Here is a 15,865-nt window from a genome sequence, read left to right as displayed (position 1 = left end):
GTGACTAATTTCGTTATTATTGTTTTTTTTCTTCTGGGATTCTGAGAGGAGGTTCCAGAAAGCGTTCTTTCTAAAAATATATATATATTTATTAAAAAGCATTCTTTCTAAAACCTAAAAGTGTTTTCTCAGTCAATGTTGTCGGGAGTACACGTAAGTAAGAACCGCAACCTAATTGCTGTCAGGCAATGGAAGGAGTCCAGTGAAACCCATAATGTCTTTGGTTCAGGGTGTTGGATTCTGCCACACTCAGCCGGGACAGATAGAATGGAAGTGTGTGGTATGTCTGTGACTGATACCCACAGGGATGAGATGTTGGGAGCATTGTGTAAAGCAAAATCAAGAAATGATTCAAGCAAAGAAGCGAGATGAGAAAAGAAGAATATGTAAACAGAATTACGCAAAGCACAATGAGTTACAAAACAGATTCTGGACAAGAAAGTCCAGCGTTTGTCGGAAAACTTGAAACAAGTAAAGTCAGAGACAGGCAGGTGTTAAGTGATGAGGATGTTGAATTGCAGAGAAGATGGTGCCTGAAAAGTGAACAGCTGGAATCTGAGTAGGGTTTCAAAGAAACAAAGTTATTATCTCAAATGTTGTTATATGAGGGAATGCCCCATATGTGTCCTTTGCCCTTGATGGACTTTGAGAAAGGTTTGGTGAGCAAGGAAGAATTGTTCTAAAGCAAAACATATATACATGAATGGGCCATCATACCACGTTGATGGAGATCCACAAAAAGAACTTGCAGTTCACACCCCTCAATGAAATCCTCAGTACAAATGTGAGCCACATTCTGCCCAATGTGCATAATTAGAATCTCTATTTCCACCAGTAAGATTGTCAAATGCCACAATGATTAATGTACGGTCAGTTAGTGCATATGTCATCAACTGATGGGGTTCATTCATCTGCAAGCAGTGCCTCAGATATGATTAAGATGATGGCTTGATGCCCAGGAATGGCACTAAATACTGATTTGCAATGCCATAGGTGTAAGCAAGCCAAGGCTTGCTTACAATATAAAGTTACGAGCCTTTAAGAGAACAGCACTGACGTCGGAAGGACCCTGGACTCACACACACATTGATTTTATTGGCCCATGACTTAAATAAATTTTATAAATGTAACAACTCCCAAAGGGTTGTGTCATGGTCAATTTGAAGCTTGGTTTCAAGAAGTAATCAGACACCATCTGACAGTGTTCCATCAGGAAATCTGGGGTAGAAAAATGGAAGATTTGGTAGAAAATTCAGGAAAATAGGCAACAAGGAAAACCAGGAGTTTGACAGATATGGCGTCAGGACCGGGAATAATGGGAGTTGCTTTAAATGGCGTAGACATTCAGTCAGTGTATTGTGAAAGATGCCTAAACAACTTTGGGAAATACTGTAGCTAGTTGCAAGTCTTACGAGAGAACTTGTAAGTAAAGGACGACAATCTTTAATATCAGTTGCCAAAATTATGGGAGCGCTTAACATTACCCGGAATACGATCAATGAAATAGAAGAAAAAATGATATAAGAACTAACAATGCATCTGAAGGAATAACATGCAAAGGTTTGTTGAAAAGAAAGAAAGAAGGGTTGGAAATGTTGGAGCTAATGCAAGAAAGAACGAGTATGATTAAAAAGGAGTGAGATATCAAAAATTAGATTTCTCACTCTCAAGGTGGGGAGATTGTAAATTTTAAAGCTGTTCTGTTTTATATCAAATTAAATTGGTAGCATTAGTATTTAGAAATAACATTAGAGATTATCAGGTAGCATTAAAAGAGTTAAGTACAAGGTAAGAGTTTGCTCTCACTTTGTTGTCCATTATAGTTTCGCCCACAAATATACGGTCAATTCACTTTACAGCATATTCTGTGAAGCGCTTTGAGACGTCGAGAAGATGTGAAAAGTGCGGTATCAAATGCAAGGATCATGATTATTAATGTAAGAGAAAGTGGATAAGAGGCTATATAACCTTATATGGAGTACCGAGATAGTACTAATTTACACAAGTCCTGCTGATTTGCCATCCTGGCTGTGCTGTCATCACCAGGTTGTTGGAGTACTGTGGACCTGTCTGGCTCAGTAGCAGGAAGAGTGAGACAACCAGAGGGTTGGCTCAATCCCGATATTATGTTGCCGTACATGTCACCTTGGAACCAGTTCAGCTCCGAAGAGAACGCACTAACCGTCCCTACCCCACACCCTGTCTCACCCTAAGGAGGATAGTCACATAAGCAGCAGCTGCTTGCCTCTCTGCAAGCCACTCAAGGTGGATTCCAGGTGCTGGATGTACGAACGTGTCCCACAAACTCGGACTCCAGGCAACACCTTCCAGCAGTGTCGCCCCAAGCCTCAAAGTTTGCTCATCAGCTATCTGGCGGACATCTGCGTTCAGCATTGAGGTCCTTTGCTTATGATGTGAGAGCCATTGTAGTGTTCTCAAGGTCGAAATTACAATGTTGCGTACCAGGTTTACTGAGTACCAGGTGCTTAATCAACCCGATCCTCACGTGAGGGGCCTTGGCAAATAGACTTGTCCTATAGAAATACAAAGAGAAACTTCATATATCGCTCTAATGTGTAAGGCAGCATATCGAAGGTTAAAATTTTTATTTTTTTGGTTCTAAAACCCGGAAATAATCATTGAACCAGTGTTCAAAATGACATACTTTGACTTGCTAGCAGTTGAAAACTTTCAGCATATCAGACCCGGACAGTGCATTCTCACTGTGAAAACTGTTTCATCATCAAAACGAAGGGGTATTTCACTGCCTTCTTCACCTCTTCTCTGAATTTCGTCTGCGTCACGGCGTAAACGCACGTGTTTGTGGCGCTGTTTGAAAGCTGGAGCATTATGGCTGTGTGATAGAGGATGTAGATCGGATGGTTGTAATCTGTGTAGTAATAATTGACAGTTTGCCCATAGATGATGTAGACAACGTATGCGCTCCAAAACAGCATGAAACTGCCAGATATAGCGAAGAGTAAAATGACACAATTTCTCCTGTTCTCCATTTCCGAGTCGGTGCTTCCCGCACTGCTGTGGCCCAGCAAACTTCTGCGAACTTTGTTAGCGGCCACAATGTGCCTGACAGTCAGTATATTGAGGGCTAAAATCAGGAAGAATGGAATAAATGGGGTCAGGATGATGTCGATCCAGTTGAACATGGTCCACCCGAGGGAAGTGTAGAAGCTCTCCTTGGTTTTGCAGAACCAAGACGTGTTTCCGATCACCAACAACGGCTCGAGGGCCAGGTACGAGGGCATGTTGGTTGCACAGCTCACTGCCCAGATTGCCCCGATCACCACGGCAGCCGTCCTCTTGCTGGAATATGTGGCGTTGGCCCTCGGGTAGCAAATGGCCACAAAACGATCAAAGGTGAAGGCGATAGTCAGCCAGGCCGAGCAGTCCGCAGCCACACACTGCACACTCGTACCCAAGGCGCAGATATGCGTGAGATCCAGGAAGCAAACAGGGTAGAAGAGGAAATTCATCCGAGTTAATATCACATCAGCAACAACCACCACCAGGTCTGCTGCTGCCATGGCGATTAGATAGCGAGTGATGCATTTGGAGAGTCCACAGTTTCCTCTGGACAGGATTACAATTGTCAGTAAATTACCTGTAAGACACAAGAAAGAGAGCACAAACTCGCTGATTTGGTTGGAAGGGAAAAGGTCACGTTCAAAAGCACCCGTTTTCACCCCGGAAAGACAATCTGGGTTTTGGGTGTCATTGCCGGTCACTCGCACACTCACCCCAGAGTTAGAAGGTTGTGGCTTGAAGCCCCACATCGCGAATTGGAATCACATGGTCCAATATGGCCCTCCAATGCCGTGTTGGAGGGTGTTGTATTGTCAGAGGCTCCGTCCTTCACATAATGTTTAAGCAAAATAGTGAGACAGTGAATGTGAGGGAAATAGGGAGAGACAGATAAGACATTAAACATAGGATCTGTCTACCAGTTCAGGTGGGTGTTAAAGATCTCCCACAAGGCTTTTGCAAAACAGAAGGAGGTTCCTCCTGGTGTCCTGTCCAACAATCTCCGAAATAATATTTATGGCTTAGTTCAAGGCTGTTTGTGGGACACTGGCTACTACTTTTGACCCAGTCACTCGACTTCACAGAAAATCGTATGAAGTTTTATGAAACATTTCTATGATGTGATAAGACATTATCTATAGCTCAGTGGTTAGAGCACTCACCTCGCAAGCGAGAGACCTCGGTTTGATTCCCAACAGGGAGAAACCTTGGGCAAGTTTCCTTGCTCCACACCTCTGATAATAATCCCTCAAGAAAAAAAGCAATAATAAAAAAATCGGTCACTTCAATCCACGACTGTTTGTGGGAAACTGCTGTGCGCAATTGTCTGCCGCGATTCGCCCACAAATATACAGTCAATTCACCTTACTGTATATTCTGTGAAGCACTTTAAGACATCTAGAGGACGTGAAAAGCGCTATATCAAATGCAAGGATTATTATTATTTATTATTATGCAAGGATTACATTGCATCAAATTTAACACAATTTACACAAGCACATCAGAACATAAGAAATGCTCGACAAAAAAAAGACCAAGGTCCATCTAGTTCGCCTGTCACTTACCCAGCGGTTTGCATGCACATATATCCCAATCTATGTATGTACCAGATCCCAGAATGTTATTTCCTAAAAGGAAACGATCAAATCTGTGTTGGAAGGCACCAATGCTTCCTGCTTCAACCGTCTCCCAAGGGAGCCTGTTCCACAGGTTAACTTTTAGCTCACGGAAAAAGTGTTTCCGTTGATTCATTCTGAATTTACTGTTTTGAGGTTTCCCTGGAAAGAGGGGGCAGAACCACAAGGTGAAGGGAACTGGGAATTGAGGGCTGGAGAGTAGACATCATGTGGCTGAGAGCCTCGCTACCTATGGTGGGACAGAGTGAATTTGGCAGGTTGAGAAGGTCAGTGTTGGTCCAGTAATGGAGCGGACATGTTGGCAATGGTTTGAGGATGAAATCGAGAAAGGGAGAAGGCGAGGCTATGTAGGGCTTAAAAGTCGAGGATGAAGATTTTTAAACTAGATCGTCTGGGGGAAGAGGAGCCAGTGAAGCCGGGTTAGGGTGGGGGTGATCAGCTCACTGAGTGCAGCGAGCGAGGAGTTAGCGTAATGAAGCCTGGACGTGAGGAGGCATCAATGAGGTCTTAGTGACTGTGTGTGTGTGTGTGTGTGTGGTGGATGCTGGGGGTTGTAACAGTGAAGGTGTTGAGGCGGGTCGTGTTGTGGGGGTGATGGCAGTGGGGATATCTGAGTGAGTGAGCTTTGAATGACAGCTGAGGGAGGGATTGTCCACAACCACTTGGAGTGGAGAAGTGCGCATTCATTGAAGGTTGATGCTGTCAGCGGCTGAGGTGAGAGGGAGGTGACGGGAGCCCAAATCAAGGGCATTTACTATATATTTCAATAAACGTTGATACGAGCGCTGAATGGATGTGTGTTGTATTGCACAGACAACACTCCAGCAAGATTACTGCAAAGAAATCCAGTGTCATCAGAATAAAGTTGTCGGCGCGACAAACGGTGACAAACGCTCAGGCTGGGAAGCGCGTTCACCAAATCTGTTCCCTTTACATTCAGAGCCGAAGTGATCCGGGAATCACAAAGCAACGCGTCTCCGCTGACTCACCGAGCACGCCGACAAGGGCGAGGACAGGGTAGACGATGTACATTATCTGGAAAATGGTTTCTTTTCGATAACTCTTCTCTGAGTAGCTGTGTGACTTCTTCATGGTGAAGCGGAGATTTGCACTGATGAACGTCGACCTTTATATCAAGTTGTGAGTAGCCCCCAGCGAGACCGTTAATCTGCTCGATTGCTGGGCATTACTCACAGGCGGCTGAACAAACAATCGTTACCGTTACAACACGGGCTCCAGTCAACTGAACTAACGGCAATATTCCCCAACGTTCAATACAGAGCCTCCCACATCGGGAGGACATCTGAAAGCGCCTCACAGGGTTCACGCTTACGTGGAGCGAGTGTGTGTTTTGCCGTCAAACGCAGCAGCCGGTTTGCGCTCAGTGAGAACCCCAGAAACAACTGTAAGGAAAGAGTTAATGCCAACCGTGTGAAAGTGAGTGGAAATGAGAGAGTAACGTCCACTTGGTGGATACCTGTGATTGTTATCTTGTTATAGAACAAGGACAGAACTGGTTCAGGATTGTTACGGCTCTTCAACGTCGTAAGGTTTTGAACATTCTTCTGGTGGGAACATTGCTAACACACACACAAATGTGATTCAGATTTTGGTGCAGTTGAGGTTATTTTCGCCAGTGTCGTGTGATATGCAGATCTGACCGATTCCCAGCTGTGATTCTCCCAGGAGATATGTAGCAGATCAATCGCTATCTCCTGAAACCGAGTTGCTGCCATTATTAAGTATTGCGGTTTTGGTCTTTGCTCTTTGTAGAATCATTGTCTATGGAGATCTAATACAGGAAACAACTGTTTAATATCCAAACTTTGAACAATGTTTCAGGATGAATTAATGGATAGGTTCAAATGTCCTGATCAATTCACAACCCAATTGGGAATCCAATCTTAACAACTGTTAAGAGTCCTAACCTATAATAATAATAATAATAATCCTCGCATTTGATATAGCGCTTTTCACGTCTTCCAGATGTCTCAAAGTGCTTCACAGAATTTACTGAATATAGTGAATTGACTGTATATTTGTGGGTGAAATGCGGAAGCCAGTTGAGCACAGCAGTGTCCCACAAACAGTGGTGGATTGAAGTGACTAATTTCGTTATTATTGTTTTTTTTCTTCTGGGATTCTGAGAGGAGGTTCCAGAAAGCGTTCTTTCTAAAAAAATATATATATTTATTAAAAAGCATTCTTTCTAAAACCTAAAAGTGTTTTCTCAGTCAATGTTGTCGGGAGTACACGTAAGTAAGAACCGCAACCTAATTGCTGTCAGGCAATGGAAGGAGTCCAGTGAAACCCATAATGTCTTTGGTTCAGGGTGTTGGATTCTGCCACACTCAGCCGGGACAGATAGAATGGAAGTGTGTGGTATGTCTGTGACTGATACCCACAGGGATGAGATGTTGGGAGCATTGTGTAAAGCAATATCAAGAAATGATTCAAGCAAAGAAGCGAGATGAGAAAAGAAGAATATGCAAACAGAATTACGCAAAGCACAATGAGTTACAAAACAGATTCTGGACAAGAAATTCCAGCGTTTGTCGGAAAACTTGAAACAAGTAAAGTCAGAGACAGGCAGGTGTTAAGTGATGAGGATGTTGAATTGCAGAGAAGCTTGGGCCTGAAAAGTGAACAGCTGGAATCTGAGAAGGGTTTCAAAGAAACAAAGTTATTATCTCAAATGTTGTTATATGAGGGAATGCCCCATATGTGTCCATTGCCTTGATGGACTTTGAGAAAGGTTTGGTGAGCAAGGAAGAATTGTTCTAAAGCAGAACATATATACATGAATGGAACATCATACCACGTTGATGGAGATCCACAAAAAGAACTTGCAGTTCACACCCCTCAATGAAATCCTCAGTACAAATGTGAGCCACATTCTGCCCAATGTGCATAATTAGAATCTCTATTTCCACCAGTAAGATTGTCAAATGACACAATGATTAATGTCGGGTCAGTTAATGCATATGTCATCAACTGATGGGGTTCATTCATCTGCAAGCAGTGCCTCAGATATGATTAAGATGATGGCTTGATGCCCAGGAATGGCACTAAATACTGATTTGCAATGCCATAGGTGTAAGCAAGCCAAGGCTTGCTTACAATATAAAGTTACAAGCCTTTAAGAGAACAGCACTGACGTCGGAAGGACCCTGGACTCACACACACATTGATTTTATTGGCCCATTACTTAAATAAATTTTATAAATGTAACAACTCCAAAGGGTTGTGTCATGGTCAATTTGAAGCTTGGTTTCAAGAAGTAATCAGACACCCATCTGACAGTGTTCCATCAGGAAACCTGGATAGAAAAATGGAAGATTTGGTAGAAAATTCAGGAAAATAGGCACAAGGAAAACCAGGAGTTTGACAGATATTGCGTCAAGACCGGGGAATAATGGGAGTTGCTTTAAATGGCGTAGACATTCAGTCAGTGTATTGTGAAAGATGCCTAAACAACTTTGGGAAATACTGTAGCTAGTTGCAAGTCTTACGAGAGAACTTGTAAGTAAAGGACGACAATCTTTAATATCAGTTGCCAAAATTATGGGAGCGCTTAACATTACCCGGAATACGATCAATGAAATAATAATAATAATAATAATCCTTGCATTTGATATAGCGCTTTTCACGTCGGGAGGACGTCCCAAAGCGCTTCACAGAACACACTGTAAAGTGAATTGACTGTATATTTGTGGGTGAACGCGGCAGCCAATTGCGCACAGCAATGTCCCACAAACAGTCGTAGATTGAAAATGACCAATTTAATTATTGTTTTTGGTTTTTTGGAGGGATTATTATTAGGCGTGTGGAGTAAGGAAACTTGCCCAAGGTTTCGCCCTCTGCCTGGAATTGAACTCAGGTCTCTCGCTTGCAAAGCGAGTGCTCTAACCACTGAGCTACAGGACTCCACCATAGAAGAAAAATGATATAAGGGCTAACAATGCATCTGAAGGAATAACATGCAAAGGTTTGTTGAAAAGAAAGAAAGAAGGGTTGGAAATGTTGGAGCTAATGCAAGAAAGAACGAGTATGATTAAAAAGGAGTGAGATATCAAAAATTAGATTTCTCACTCTCAAGGTGGGGAGATTGTAAATTTTAAAGCTGTTCTGTTTTATATCAAATTAAATTGGTAGCATTAGTATTTAGAAATAACATTAGAGATTATCAGGTAGCATTAAAGAGTTAAGTACAAGGTAAGAGTTTGCTCTCACTTTGTAGTCCATTATAGTTTCGCCCACAAATATACGGTCAATTCACTTTACAGCATATTCTGTGAAGCGCTTTGAGACGTCGAGAAGATGTGAAAAGTGCGGTATCAAATGCAAGGATCATGATTATTAATGTAAGAGAAAGTGGATAAGAGGCTATATAACCTTATATGGAGTACCGAGATAGTACTAATTTACACAAGTCCTGCTGATTTGCCAGCCTGGCTGTGCTGTCATCACCAGGTTGTTGGAGCACTGTGGACCTGTCTGGCTCAGAAGCAGGAAGAGTGAGACAACCAGAGGGTTGGCTCAATCCTGATATTATGTTGCCGTACATGTCACCTTGGAACCAGTTTCAGCTCCGAAGAGAACGCGCTAACCGTCCCTACCCCACACCCTGTCTCACCCTAAGGAGGATAGTCACATAAGCAGCAGCTGCTTGCCTCTCTGCAAGCCACTCAAGGTGGATTCCAGGTGCTGGATGTACGAACGTGTCCCACAAACTCGGACTCCAGGCAACACCTTCCAGCAGTGTCGCCCCAAGCCTCAAAGTTTGCTCATCAGCTATCTGGCGGACATCTGCGTTCAGCATTGAGGTCCTTTGCTTATGACTTGAGAGTCATTGTAGTGTTCTCAAGGTCGAAATTACAATGTTGCGTACCAGGTTTACTGAGTACCAGGTGCTTAATCAACCCGATCCTCACGTGAGGGGCCTTGGCAAATAGACCTGTCCTATCGAAGTACAAAGAGAAACTTCATATATCGCTCTAATGTGTAAGGCAGCATATCGAAGGTTAAATTTTTATTTTTTTGGTTCTAAAACCCGGAAATAATCATTGAACCAGTGTTCAAAATGACATACTTTGACTTGCTAGCAGCTGGAAACTTTCAGCATATCAGACCCGGACAGTGCATTCTCACTGTGAAAATTGTTTCATCATCAAAACGAAGGGGTATTTCACTGCCTTCTTCACCTCTTCTCTGAATTTCGTCTGTGTCACGGGCGTAAACGCACGTGTTTGTGGCGCTGGTTTGAAAGCTGGAGCATTATGGCTGTGTGATAGAGGATGTAGATCGGATGGTTGTAATCTGTGTAGTAATAATTGACAGTTTGCCATAGATGATGTAGACAACGTATGCGCTCCAAAACAGCATGAAACTGCCAGATATAGCGAAGAGTAAAAATGACACAATTTCTCCTGTTCTCCATTTCCGAGTCGGTGGCTTCCCGCATTGCTGTGGCCCAGCAAACTTCTGCGAACCTTTGTTTGCGGCCACAATGTGCCTGACAGTCAGAGTATTGAGGGCTAAAATCAGGAAGAATGGAATAAATGGGGTCAGGATGATGTCGATCCAGTTGAACATGGCCCACCCGAGGGAAGTGTAGAAGCTCTCCTTGGCTTTGCAGAACCAAGACATGTTTCCGATCACCAACAACGGCTCGACGGCCAGGTACCAGGGCATGTTGGTCGCACAACTCACTGCCCAGATTGCCCCAATCACCACGGCAGCCGTCCTCTTGCTGGAGTATGTGGCGTTGGCCCTCGGGCAGTAAATGGCCACAAAACGATCAAAGGTGAAGGCGATAGTCAGCCAGGCCGAGCAGTCCGCAGCCACACACTGCACACTTGTTACCCACGGCGCAGATGTACGTGAGATCCAGGAAGCAAACAGGGTAGAAGAGGAAATTCATCCGAGTTAATATCACATCAGCAACAAACCACCACCAGGTCTGCTGCTGCCAATGGCGACGAGATAGTGAGTGATGCATTTGGAGAGTCCACAGTTTCCTTTGGACAGAATGACGATTGTCCAGTAAATTACCTGTAAGACACAAGAAAGAGGAGCACAAACTCGCTGATTTGGTTGGAAGGGTGTCCTGTCCAACAATGTCTGAAATAATATTTATGGCTTAGTTCAAGGCTGTTTGTGGGACACTGGCTACTACTTTTGACCCCAATCACTCGACTTCACAGAAAAATCGTATGAAGTTTTATGAAACATTTCTATGATGTGATAAGACATTATCTATAGCTCAGTGGTTAGAGCACTCACCTCGCAAGCGAGAGACCTCGGTTTGATTCCCAACAGGGAGAAACCTCGGGCAAGTTTCCTTGCTCCACACCTCTGATAATAATCCCTCAAGAAAAAAAAGCAATAATAAAAAAATCGGTCACTTCAATCCACGACTGTTTGTGGGAAACTGCTGTGCCGCAATTGTCTGCTGCGATTCGCCCACAAATATACAGTCAATTCACCTTACTGTATACTATATCTGTGAAGCACTTTAAGACATCTAGAGGACGTGAAAAGCGCTATATTAAATGCAAGGATTATTATTATTATTTATTATTAATATTATTTATTATTATTATGCAAGGATTACATTGCATCAAATTAACAATTTACACAAGCACATCAGAACACAAGAATTGCTCGACAAAAAAAACCAAGGTCCATCGAGTTCGCCTGACATTTACCCAGCGATTTGCATGCACATATATCCCAATCTAGGTATGTACCAGATCCCAGAATGTTATTTCCTAAAAGGAAACTATCAAATTTGTGTTGGAAGGCACCAATGCTTCCTGCTTCAACCGTCTCCCAAGGGAGGCTGTTCCACAGGTTAATTTTTAGCTCACGGAAAAAGTGTTTCTGTTGATTCATTCTGAATTTACTGTTTTGAGGTTTCCCTGGAAAGAGGGGGCAGAACCACAAGGTGAAGGGAACTGGGAATTGAGGGCCAGAGAGCGGACATCATGTGGCTGAGAGCCTCGCTACCTATGGTGGGACAGAGTGAATTTGGCAGGTTGAGAAGGTCAGTGTTGGTCCAGCAATGGAGCGGACATTTGGTAATGGTTTAAGGATGAAATCGAGAAAGGGAGGGAGCGAGGCTATGGAGGGCATAAAAGTCGAGGATGAAGATTTTTAAACTAGATCGTATGGGGGAAGAGAAGCCAGTGAAGCCGGGTTAGGGTGGGGGTGATCAGCTCACTGAGTGCAGCGAGCAAGGAGTTAGCGTAATGAAGCCTGGAGGTGAGGAGGCATCAATGAGGTCTTAGGTGTGTGTGTGTGGTGGGAGCTGGGGGTTGTAACAGTTAAGGTGTTGAGGCGGGTATAGTTGCGGGGCTGATGCTGTGGGGATATCTGAGTGAGTGAGCTTTGAATGACAGCTGAGGGAGGGATTGTCCACAACCACTTGGAGTGGAGAAGTGCGCATTCATTGAAGGTTGATGCTGTCAGCGGCTGAGGTGAGAGGGAGGTGACGGGAGCCCAAATCAAGGGACATTTACTATATATTTCAATAAACGTTGATACGAGCGCTGAATGGATGTGTGTTGTATTGCACAGACAACACTCCAGCAAGATTACTGCAAAGAAATCCAGTGTCATCAGAATAAAGTTGTCGGCGCGACAAACGGTGACAACCGCTCGGGCTGGGGAAGGAAGCGTTCACCAAATCTGTTCCCTTTACATTCAGAGCCGAAGTGATCCGGGAATCACAAAGCAACGCGTCTCCGCTGACTCACCGAGCACGCCGACAAGGGCGAGGACAGGGTAGACGACGTACATTATCTGGAAAATGGTTTCTTTTCGATAACTCTTCTCTGAGTAGCTGTGAAACTTCTTCATAGTGAAACGGAGGTTTGCACTGATGAGCGTCGACCTTTATATCAAGTTGTGAGTAGCCCCAGCGAGACCGTTAATCTGCCGATTGCTGGGCATTACTCACAGGCGGCTGAACAAACAATCGTTACCGTTACAACACGGGCTCCAGTCAACTGAACTAACGGCAATATTCCCCAACGTTCAATACAGAGCCTCCCACATCGGGAGGACATCTGAAAGCGCCTCACAGGGTTCATGCTTACGTGGAGCGAGTGTGCCGTCAAACGCAGCAGCCGGTTGCGCTCAGTGAACCCCAGAAACAACTGTAAGGAAAGAGTTAATGCCAACCGTGTGAAAGTGAGTGGAAATGAGAGATAACGTCCACTTGGTGGATACCTGTGATTGTTATCTTGTTATTAGAACAAGGAGCAGAACTGGTTCAGGATTGTTACGGCTCTTCAACGTCGTAAGGTTTTGAACATTCTTCTGGTGGGAACATTGCTAACACACACACAAATGTGATTCAGATTTTGGTGCAGTTGAGGTATTTTCGCCAGTGTCGCGTGATATGCAGATCTGACCGATTCCCAGCTGTGACTCTCCCAGGAGATATGGTAACAGATCAATCGCTATCTCCTGAAACCGAGTTGCTGCCATTATTAAGTATTGCGGATTTGGTCTTTGCTCTTTGTGGAATCATTGTCTATGGAGAATAATACAGGAAACAACTGTTTAATATCCAAACTTTGAACAATGTTTCAGGATGAATTAAAGGATAGATTCAAATGTCCTGATCAATTCACAACCCAAATGGAATCCAATCTTAACAACTGTTAAGAGGTCCTAACCTATAATAATAATAATCCTCGCATTTGATATAGCGCTTTTCACGTCTTCCAGATGTCTCAAAGCGCTTCACAGAATTTACTGAATATAGTGAATTGACTGTATAATTTGGGTGAAATGCAGAAGCCAGTTGAGCACAGCAGTGTCCCACAAACAGTGGTGGATTGAAGTGACTAATTTCGTTATTATTGTTTTTTTCTTCTGGGATTCTGAGAGGAGGTTCCAGAAAGCGTTCTTTCTAAAAAAATATATATATTATTAAAAAGCATTCTTTCTAAAACCTAAAAGTGTTTTCTCAGTCAATGTTGTCGGGAGTACACGTAAGTAAGAACCGCAACCTAATTGCTGTCAGGCAATGGAAGGAGTCCAGTGAAACCCATAATGTCTTTGGTTCAGGTGTTGGATTCTGCACACTCAGCCGGGACAGATAGAATGGAAGTGTGTGGTATGTCTGTGACTGATACCCACAGGGATGAGATGTTGGGAACATTGTGTAAAGCAAAATCAAGAAATGATTCAAGCAAAGAAGCGAGATGAGAAAAAGAAGAATATATAACAGAATTACGCAAAGCACAATGAGTTACAAAACAGATTCTGGACAAGAAAGTCCAGCGTTTGTCAGAAAACTTGAAACAAGTAAAGTCAGAGACAGGCAGGTGTTAAGTGATGAGGATGTTGAATTGCAGAGAAGATGGTGCCTGAAAAGTGAACAGCTGGAATCTGAGTAGGGTTTCAAAGAAACAAAGTTATTATCTCAAATGTTGTTATATGAGGGAATGCCCCATATGTGTCCTTTGCCCTTGATGGACTTTGAGAAAGGTTTGGTGAGCAAGGAAGAATTGTTCTAAAGCAGAACATATATACATGAATGGGCCATCATACCACGTTGATGGAGATCCACAAAAAGAACTTGCAGTTCACACCCCTCAATGAAATCCTCAGTACAAATGTGAGCCACATTCTGCCCAATGTGCATAATTAGAATCTCTATTTCCACCAGTAAGATTGTCAAATGACACAATGATTAATGTAGGGTCAGTTAGTGCATATGTCATCAACTGATGGGGTTCATTCATCTGCAAGCAGTGCCTCAGATATGATTAAGATGATGGCTTGATGCCCAGGAATGGCACTAAATACTGATTTGCAATGCCATAGGTGTAAGCAAGCCAAGGCTTGCTTACAATATAAAGTTACGAGCCTTTAAGAGAACAGCACTGACGTCGGAAGGACCCTGGACTCACACACACATTGATTTTATTGGCCCATTACTTAAATAAATTTTATAAATGTAACAACTCCCAAAGGTTGTGTCATGGTCAATTTGAAGCTTGGTTTCAAGAAGTAATCAGACACCATCTGACAGTGTTCCATCAGGAAACCTGGGATAGAAAAATGGAAGATTTGGTAGAAAATTCAGGAAAATAGGCAACAAGGAAAACCAGGAGTTTGACAGATATTGCGTCAAGACCGGGAATAATGGGAGTTGCTTTAAATGGCGTAGACATTCAGTCAGTGTATTGTGAAAGATGCCTAAACAACTTTGGGAAATACTGTAGCTAGTTGCAAGTCTTACGAGAGAACTTGTAAGTAAAGGACGATAATCTTTAATATCAGTTGCCAAAATTATGGGAGCGCTTAACATTACCCGGAATACGATCAATGAAATAATAATAATAATAATAATCCTTGCATTTGATATAGCGCTTTTCACGTCGGGAGGACGTCCCAAAGCGCTTCACAGAACACACTGTAAAGTGAATTGACTGTATATTTGTGGGCGAACGCGGCGCAGCCAATTGCGCACCAGCAATGTCCCCACAAAACAGTCGTAGATTGAAAGATGACCAATTTAATTATTGTTTTTGGTTTTTTGAGGATTATTATTAGGCGTTGTGGAGTAAGGAAACTTGCCCAAGGTTTCGCCCTCTGCCTGGAATTGAACTCAGGTCTCTCACTTGCAAAAGCGAGTGCTCTAACCACTGAGCTACAGGACTCCACCATAGAAGAAAAATGATATAAGGGCTAACAATGCATCTGAAGGAATAACATGCAAAGGTTTGTTGAAAAGAAAGAAAGAAGGGTTGGAAATGTTGGAGCTAATGCAAGAAAGAACGAGTATGATTAAAAAGGAGTGAGATATCAAAAATTAGATTTCTCACTCTCAAGGTGGGGAGATTGTAAATTTTAAAGCTGTTCTGTTTTATATCAATTAAATTGGTAGCATTAGTATTTAGAAATAACATTAGAGATTATCAGGTAGCATTAAAAGAGTTAAGTACAAGGTAAGAGTTTGCTCTCACTTTGTAGTCCATTATACTTTCGCCCACAAATATACGGTCAATTCACTTTACAGCATATTCTGTGAAGCGCTTTGAGACGTCGAGAAGATGTGAAAAGTGCGGTATCAAATGCAAGGATCATGATTATTAATGTAAGAGAAAGTGGGATAAGAGGCTATATAACCTTATATGGAGTACCGAGATAGTACTAATTTACACAAG

The sequence above is a fragment of the Callorhinchus milii genome, unplaced genomic scaffold (genome assembly GCF_018977255.1).
Source record: "Callorhinchus milii isolate IMCB2004 unplaced genomic scaffold, IMCB_Cmil_1.0 Scaffold7, whole genome shotgun sequence".
NCBI classification, from domain to species: Eukaryota; Metazoa; Chordata; class Chondrichthyes; order Chimaeriformes; family Callorhinchidae; genus Callorhinchus; species Callorhinchus milii.
Note: the sequence above shows the minus strand (reverse complement) of the source record.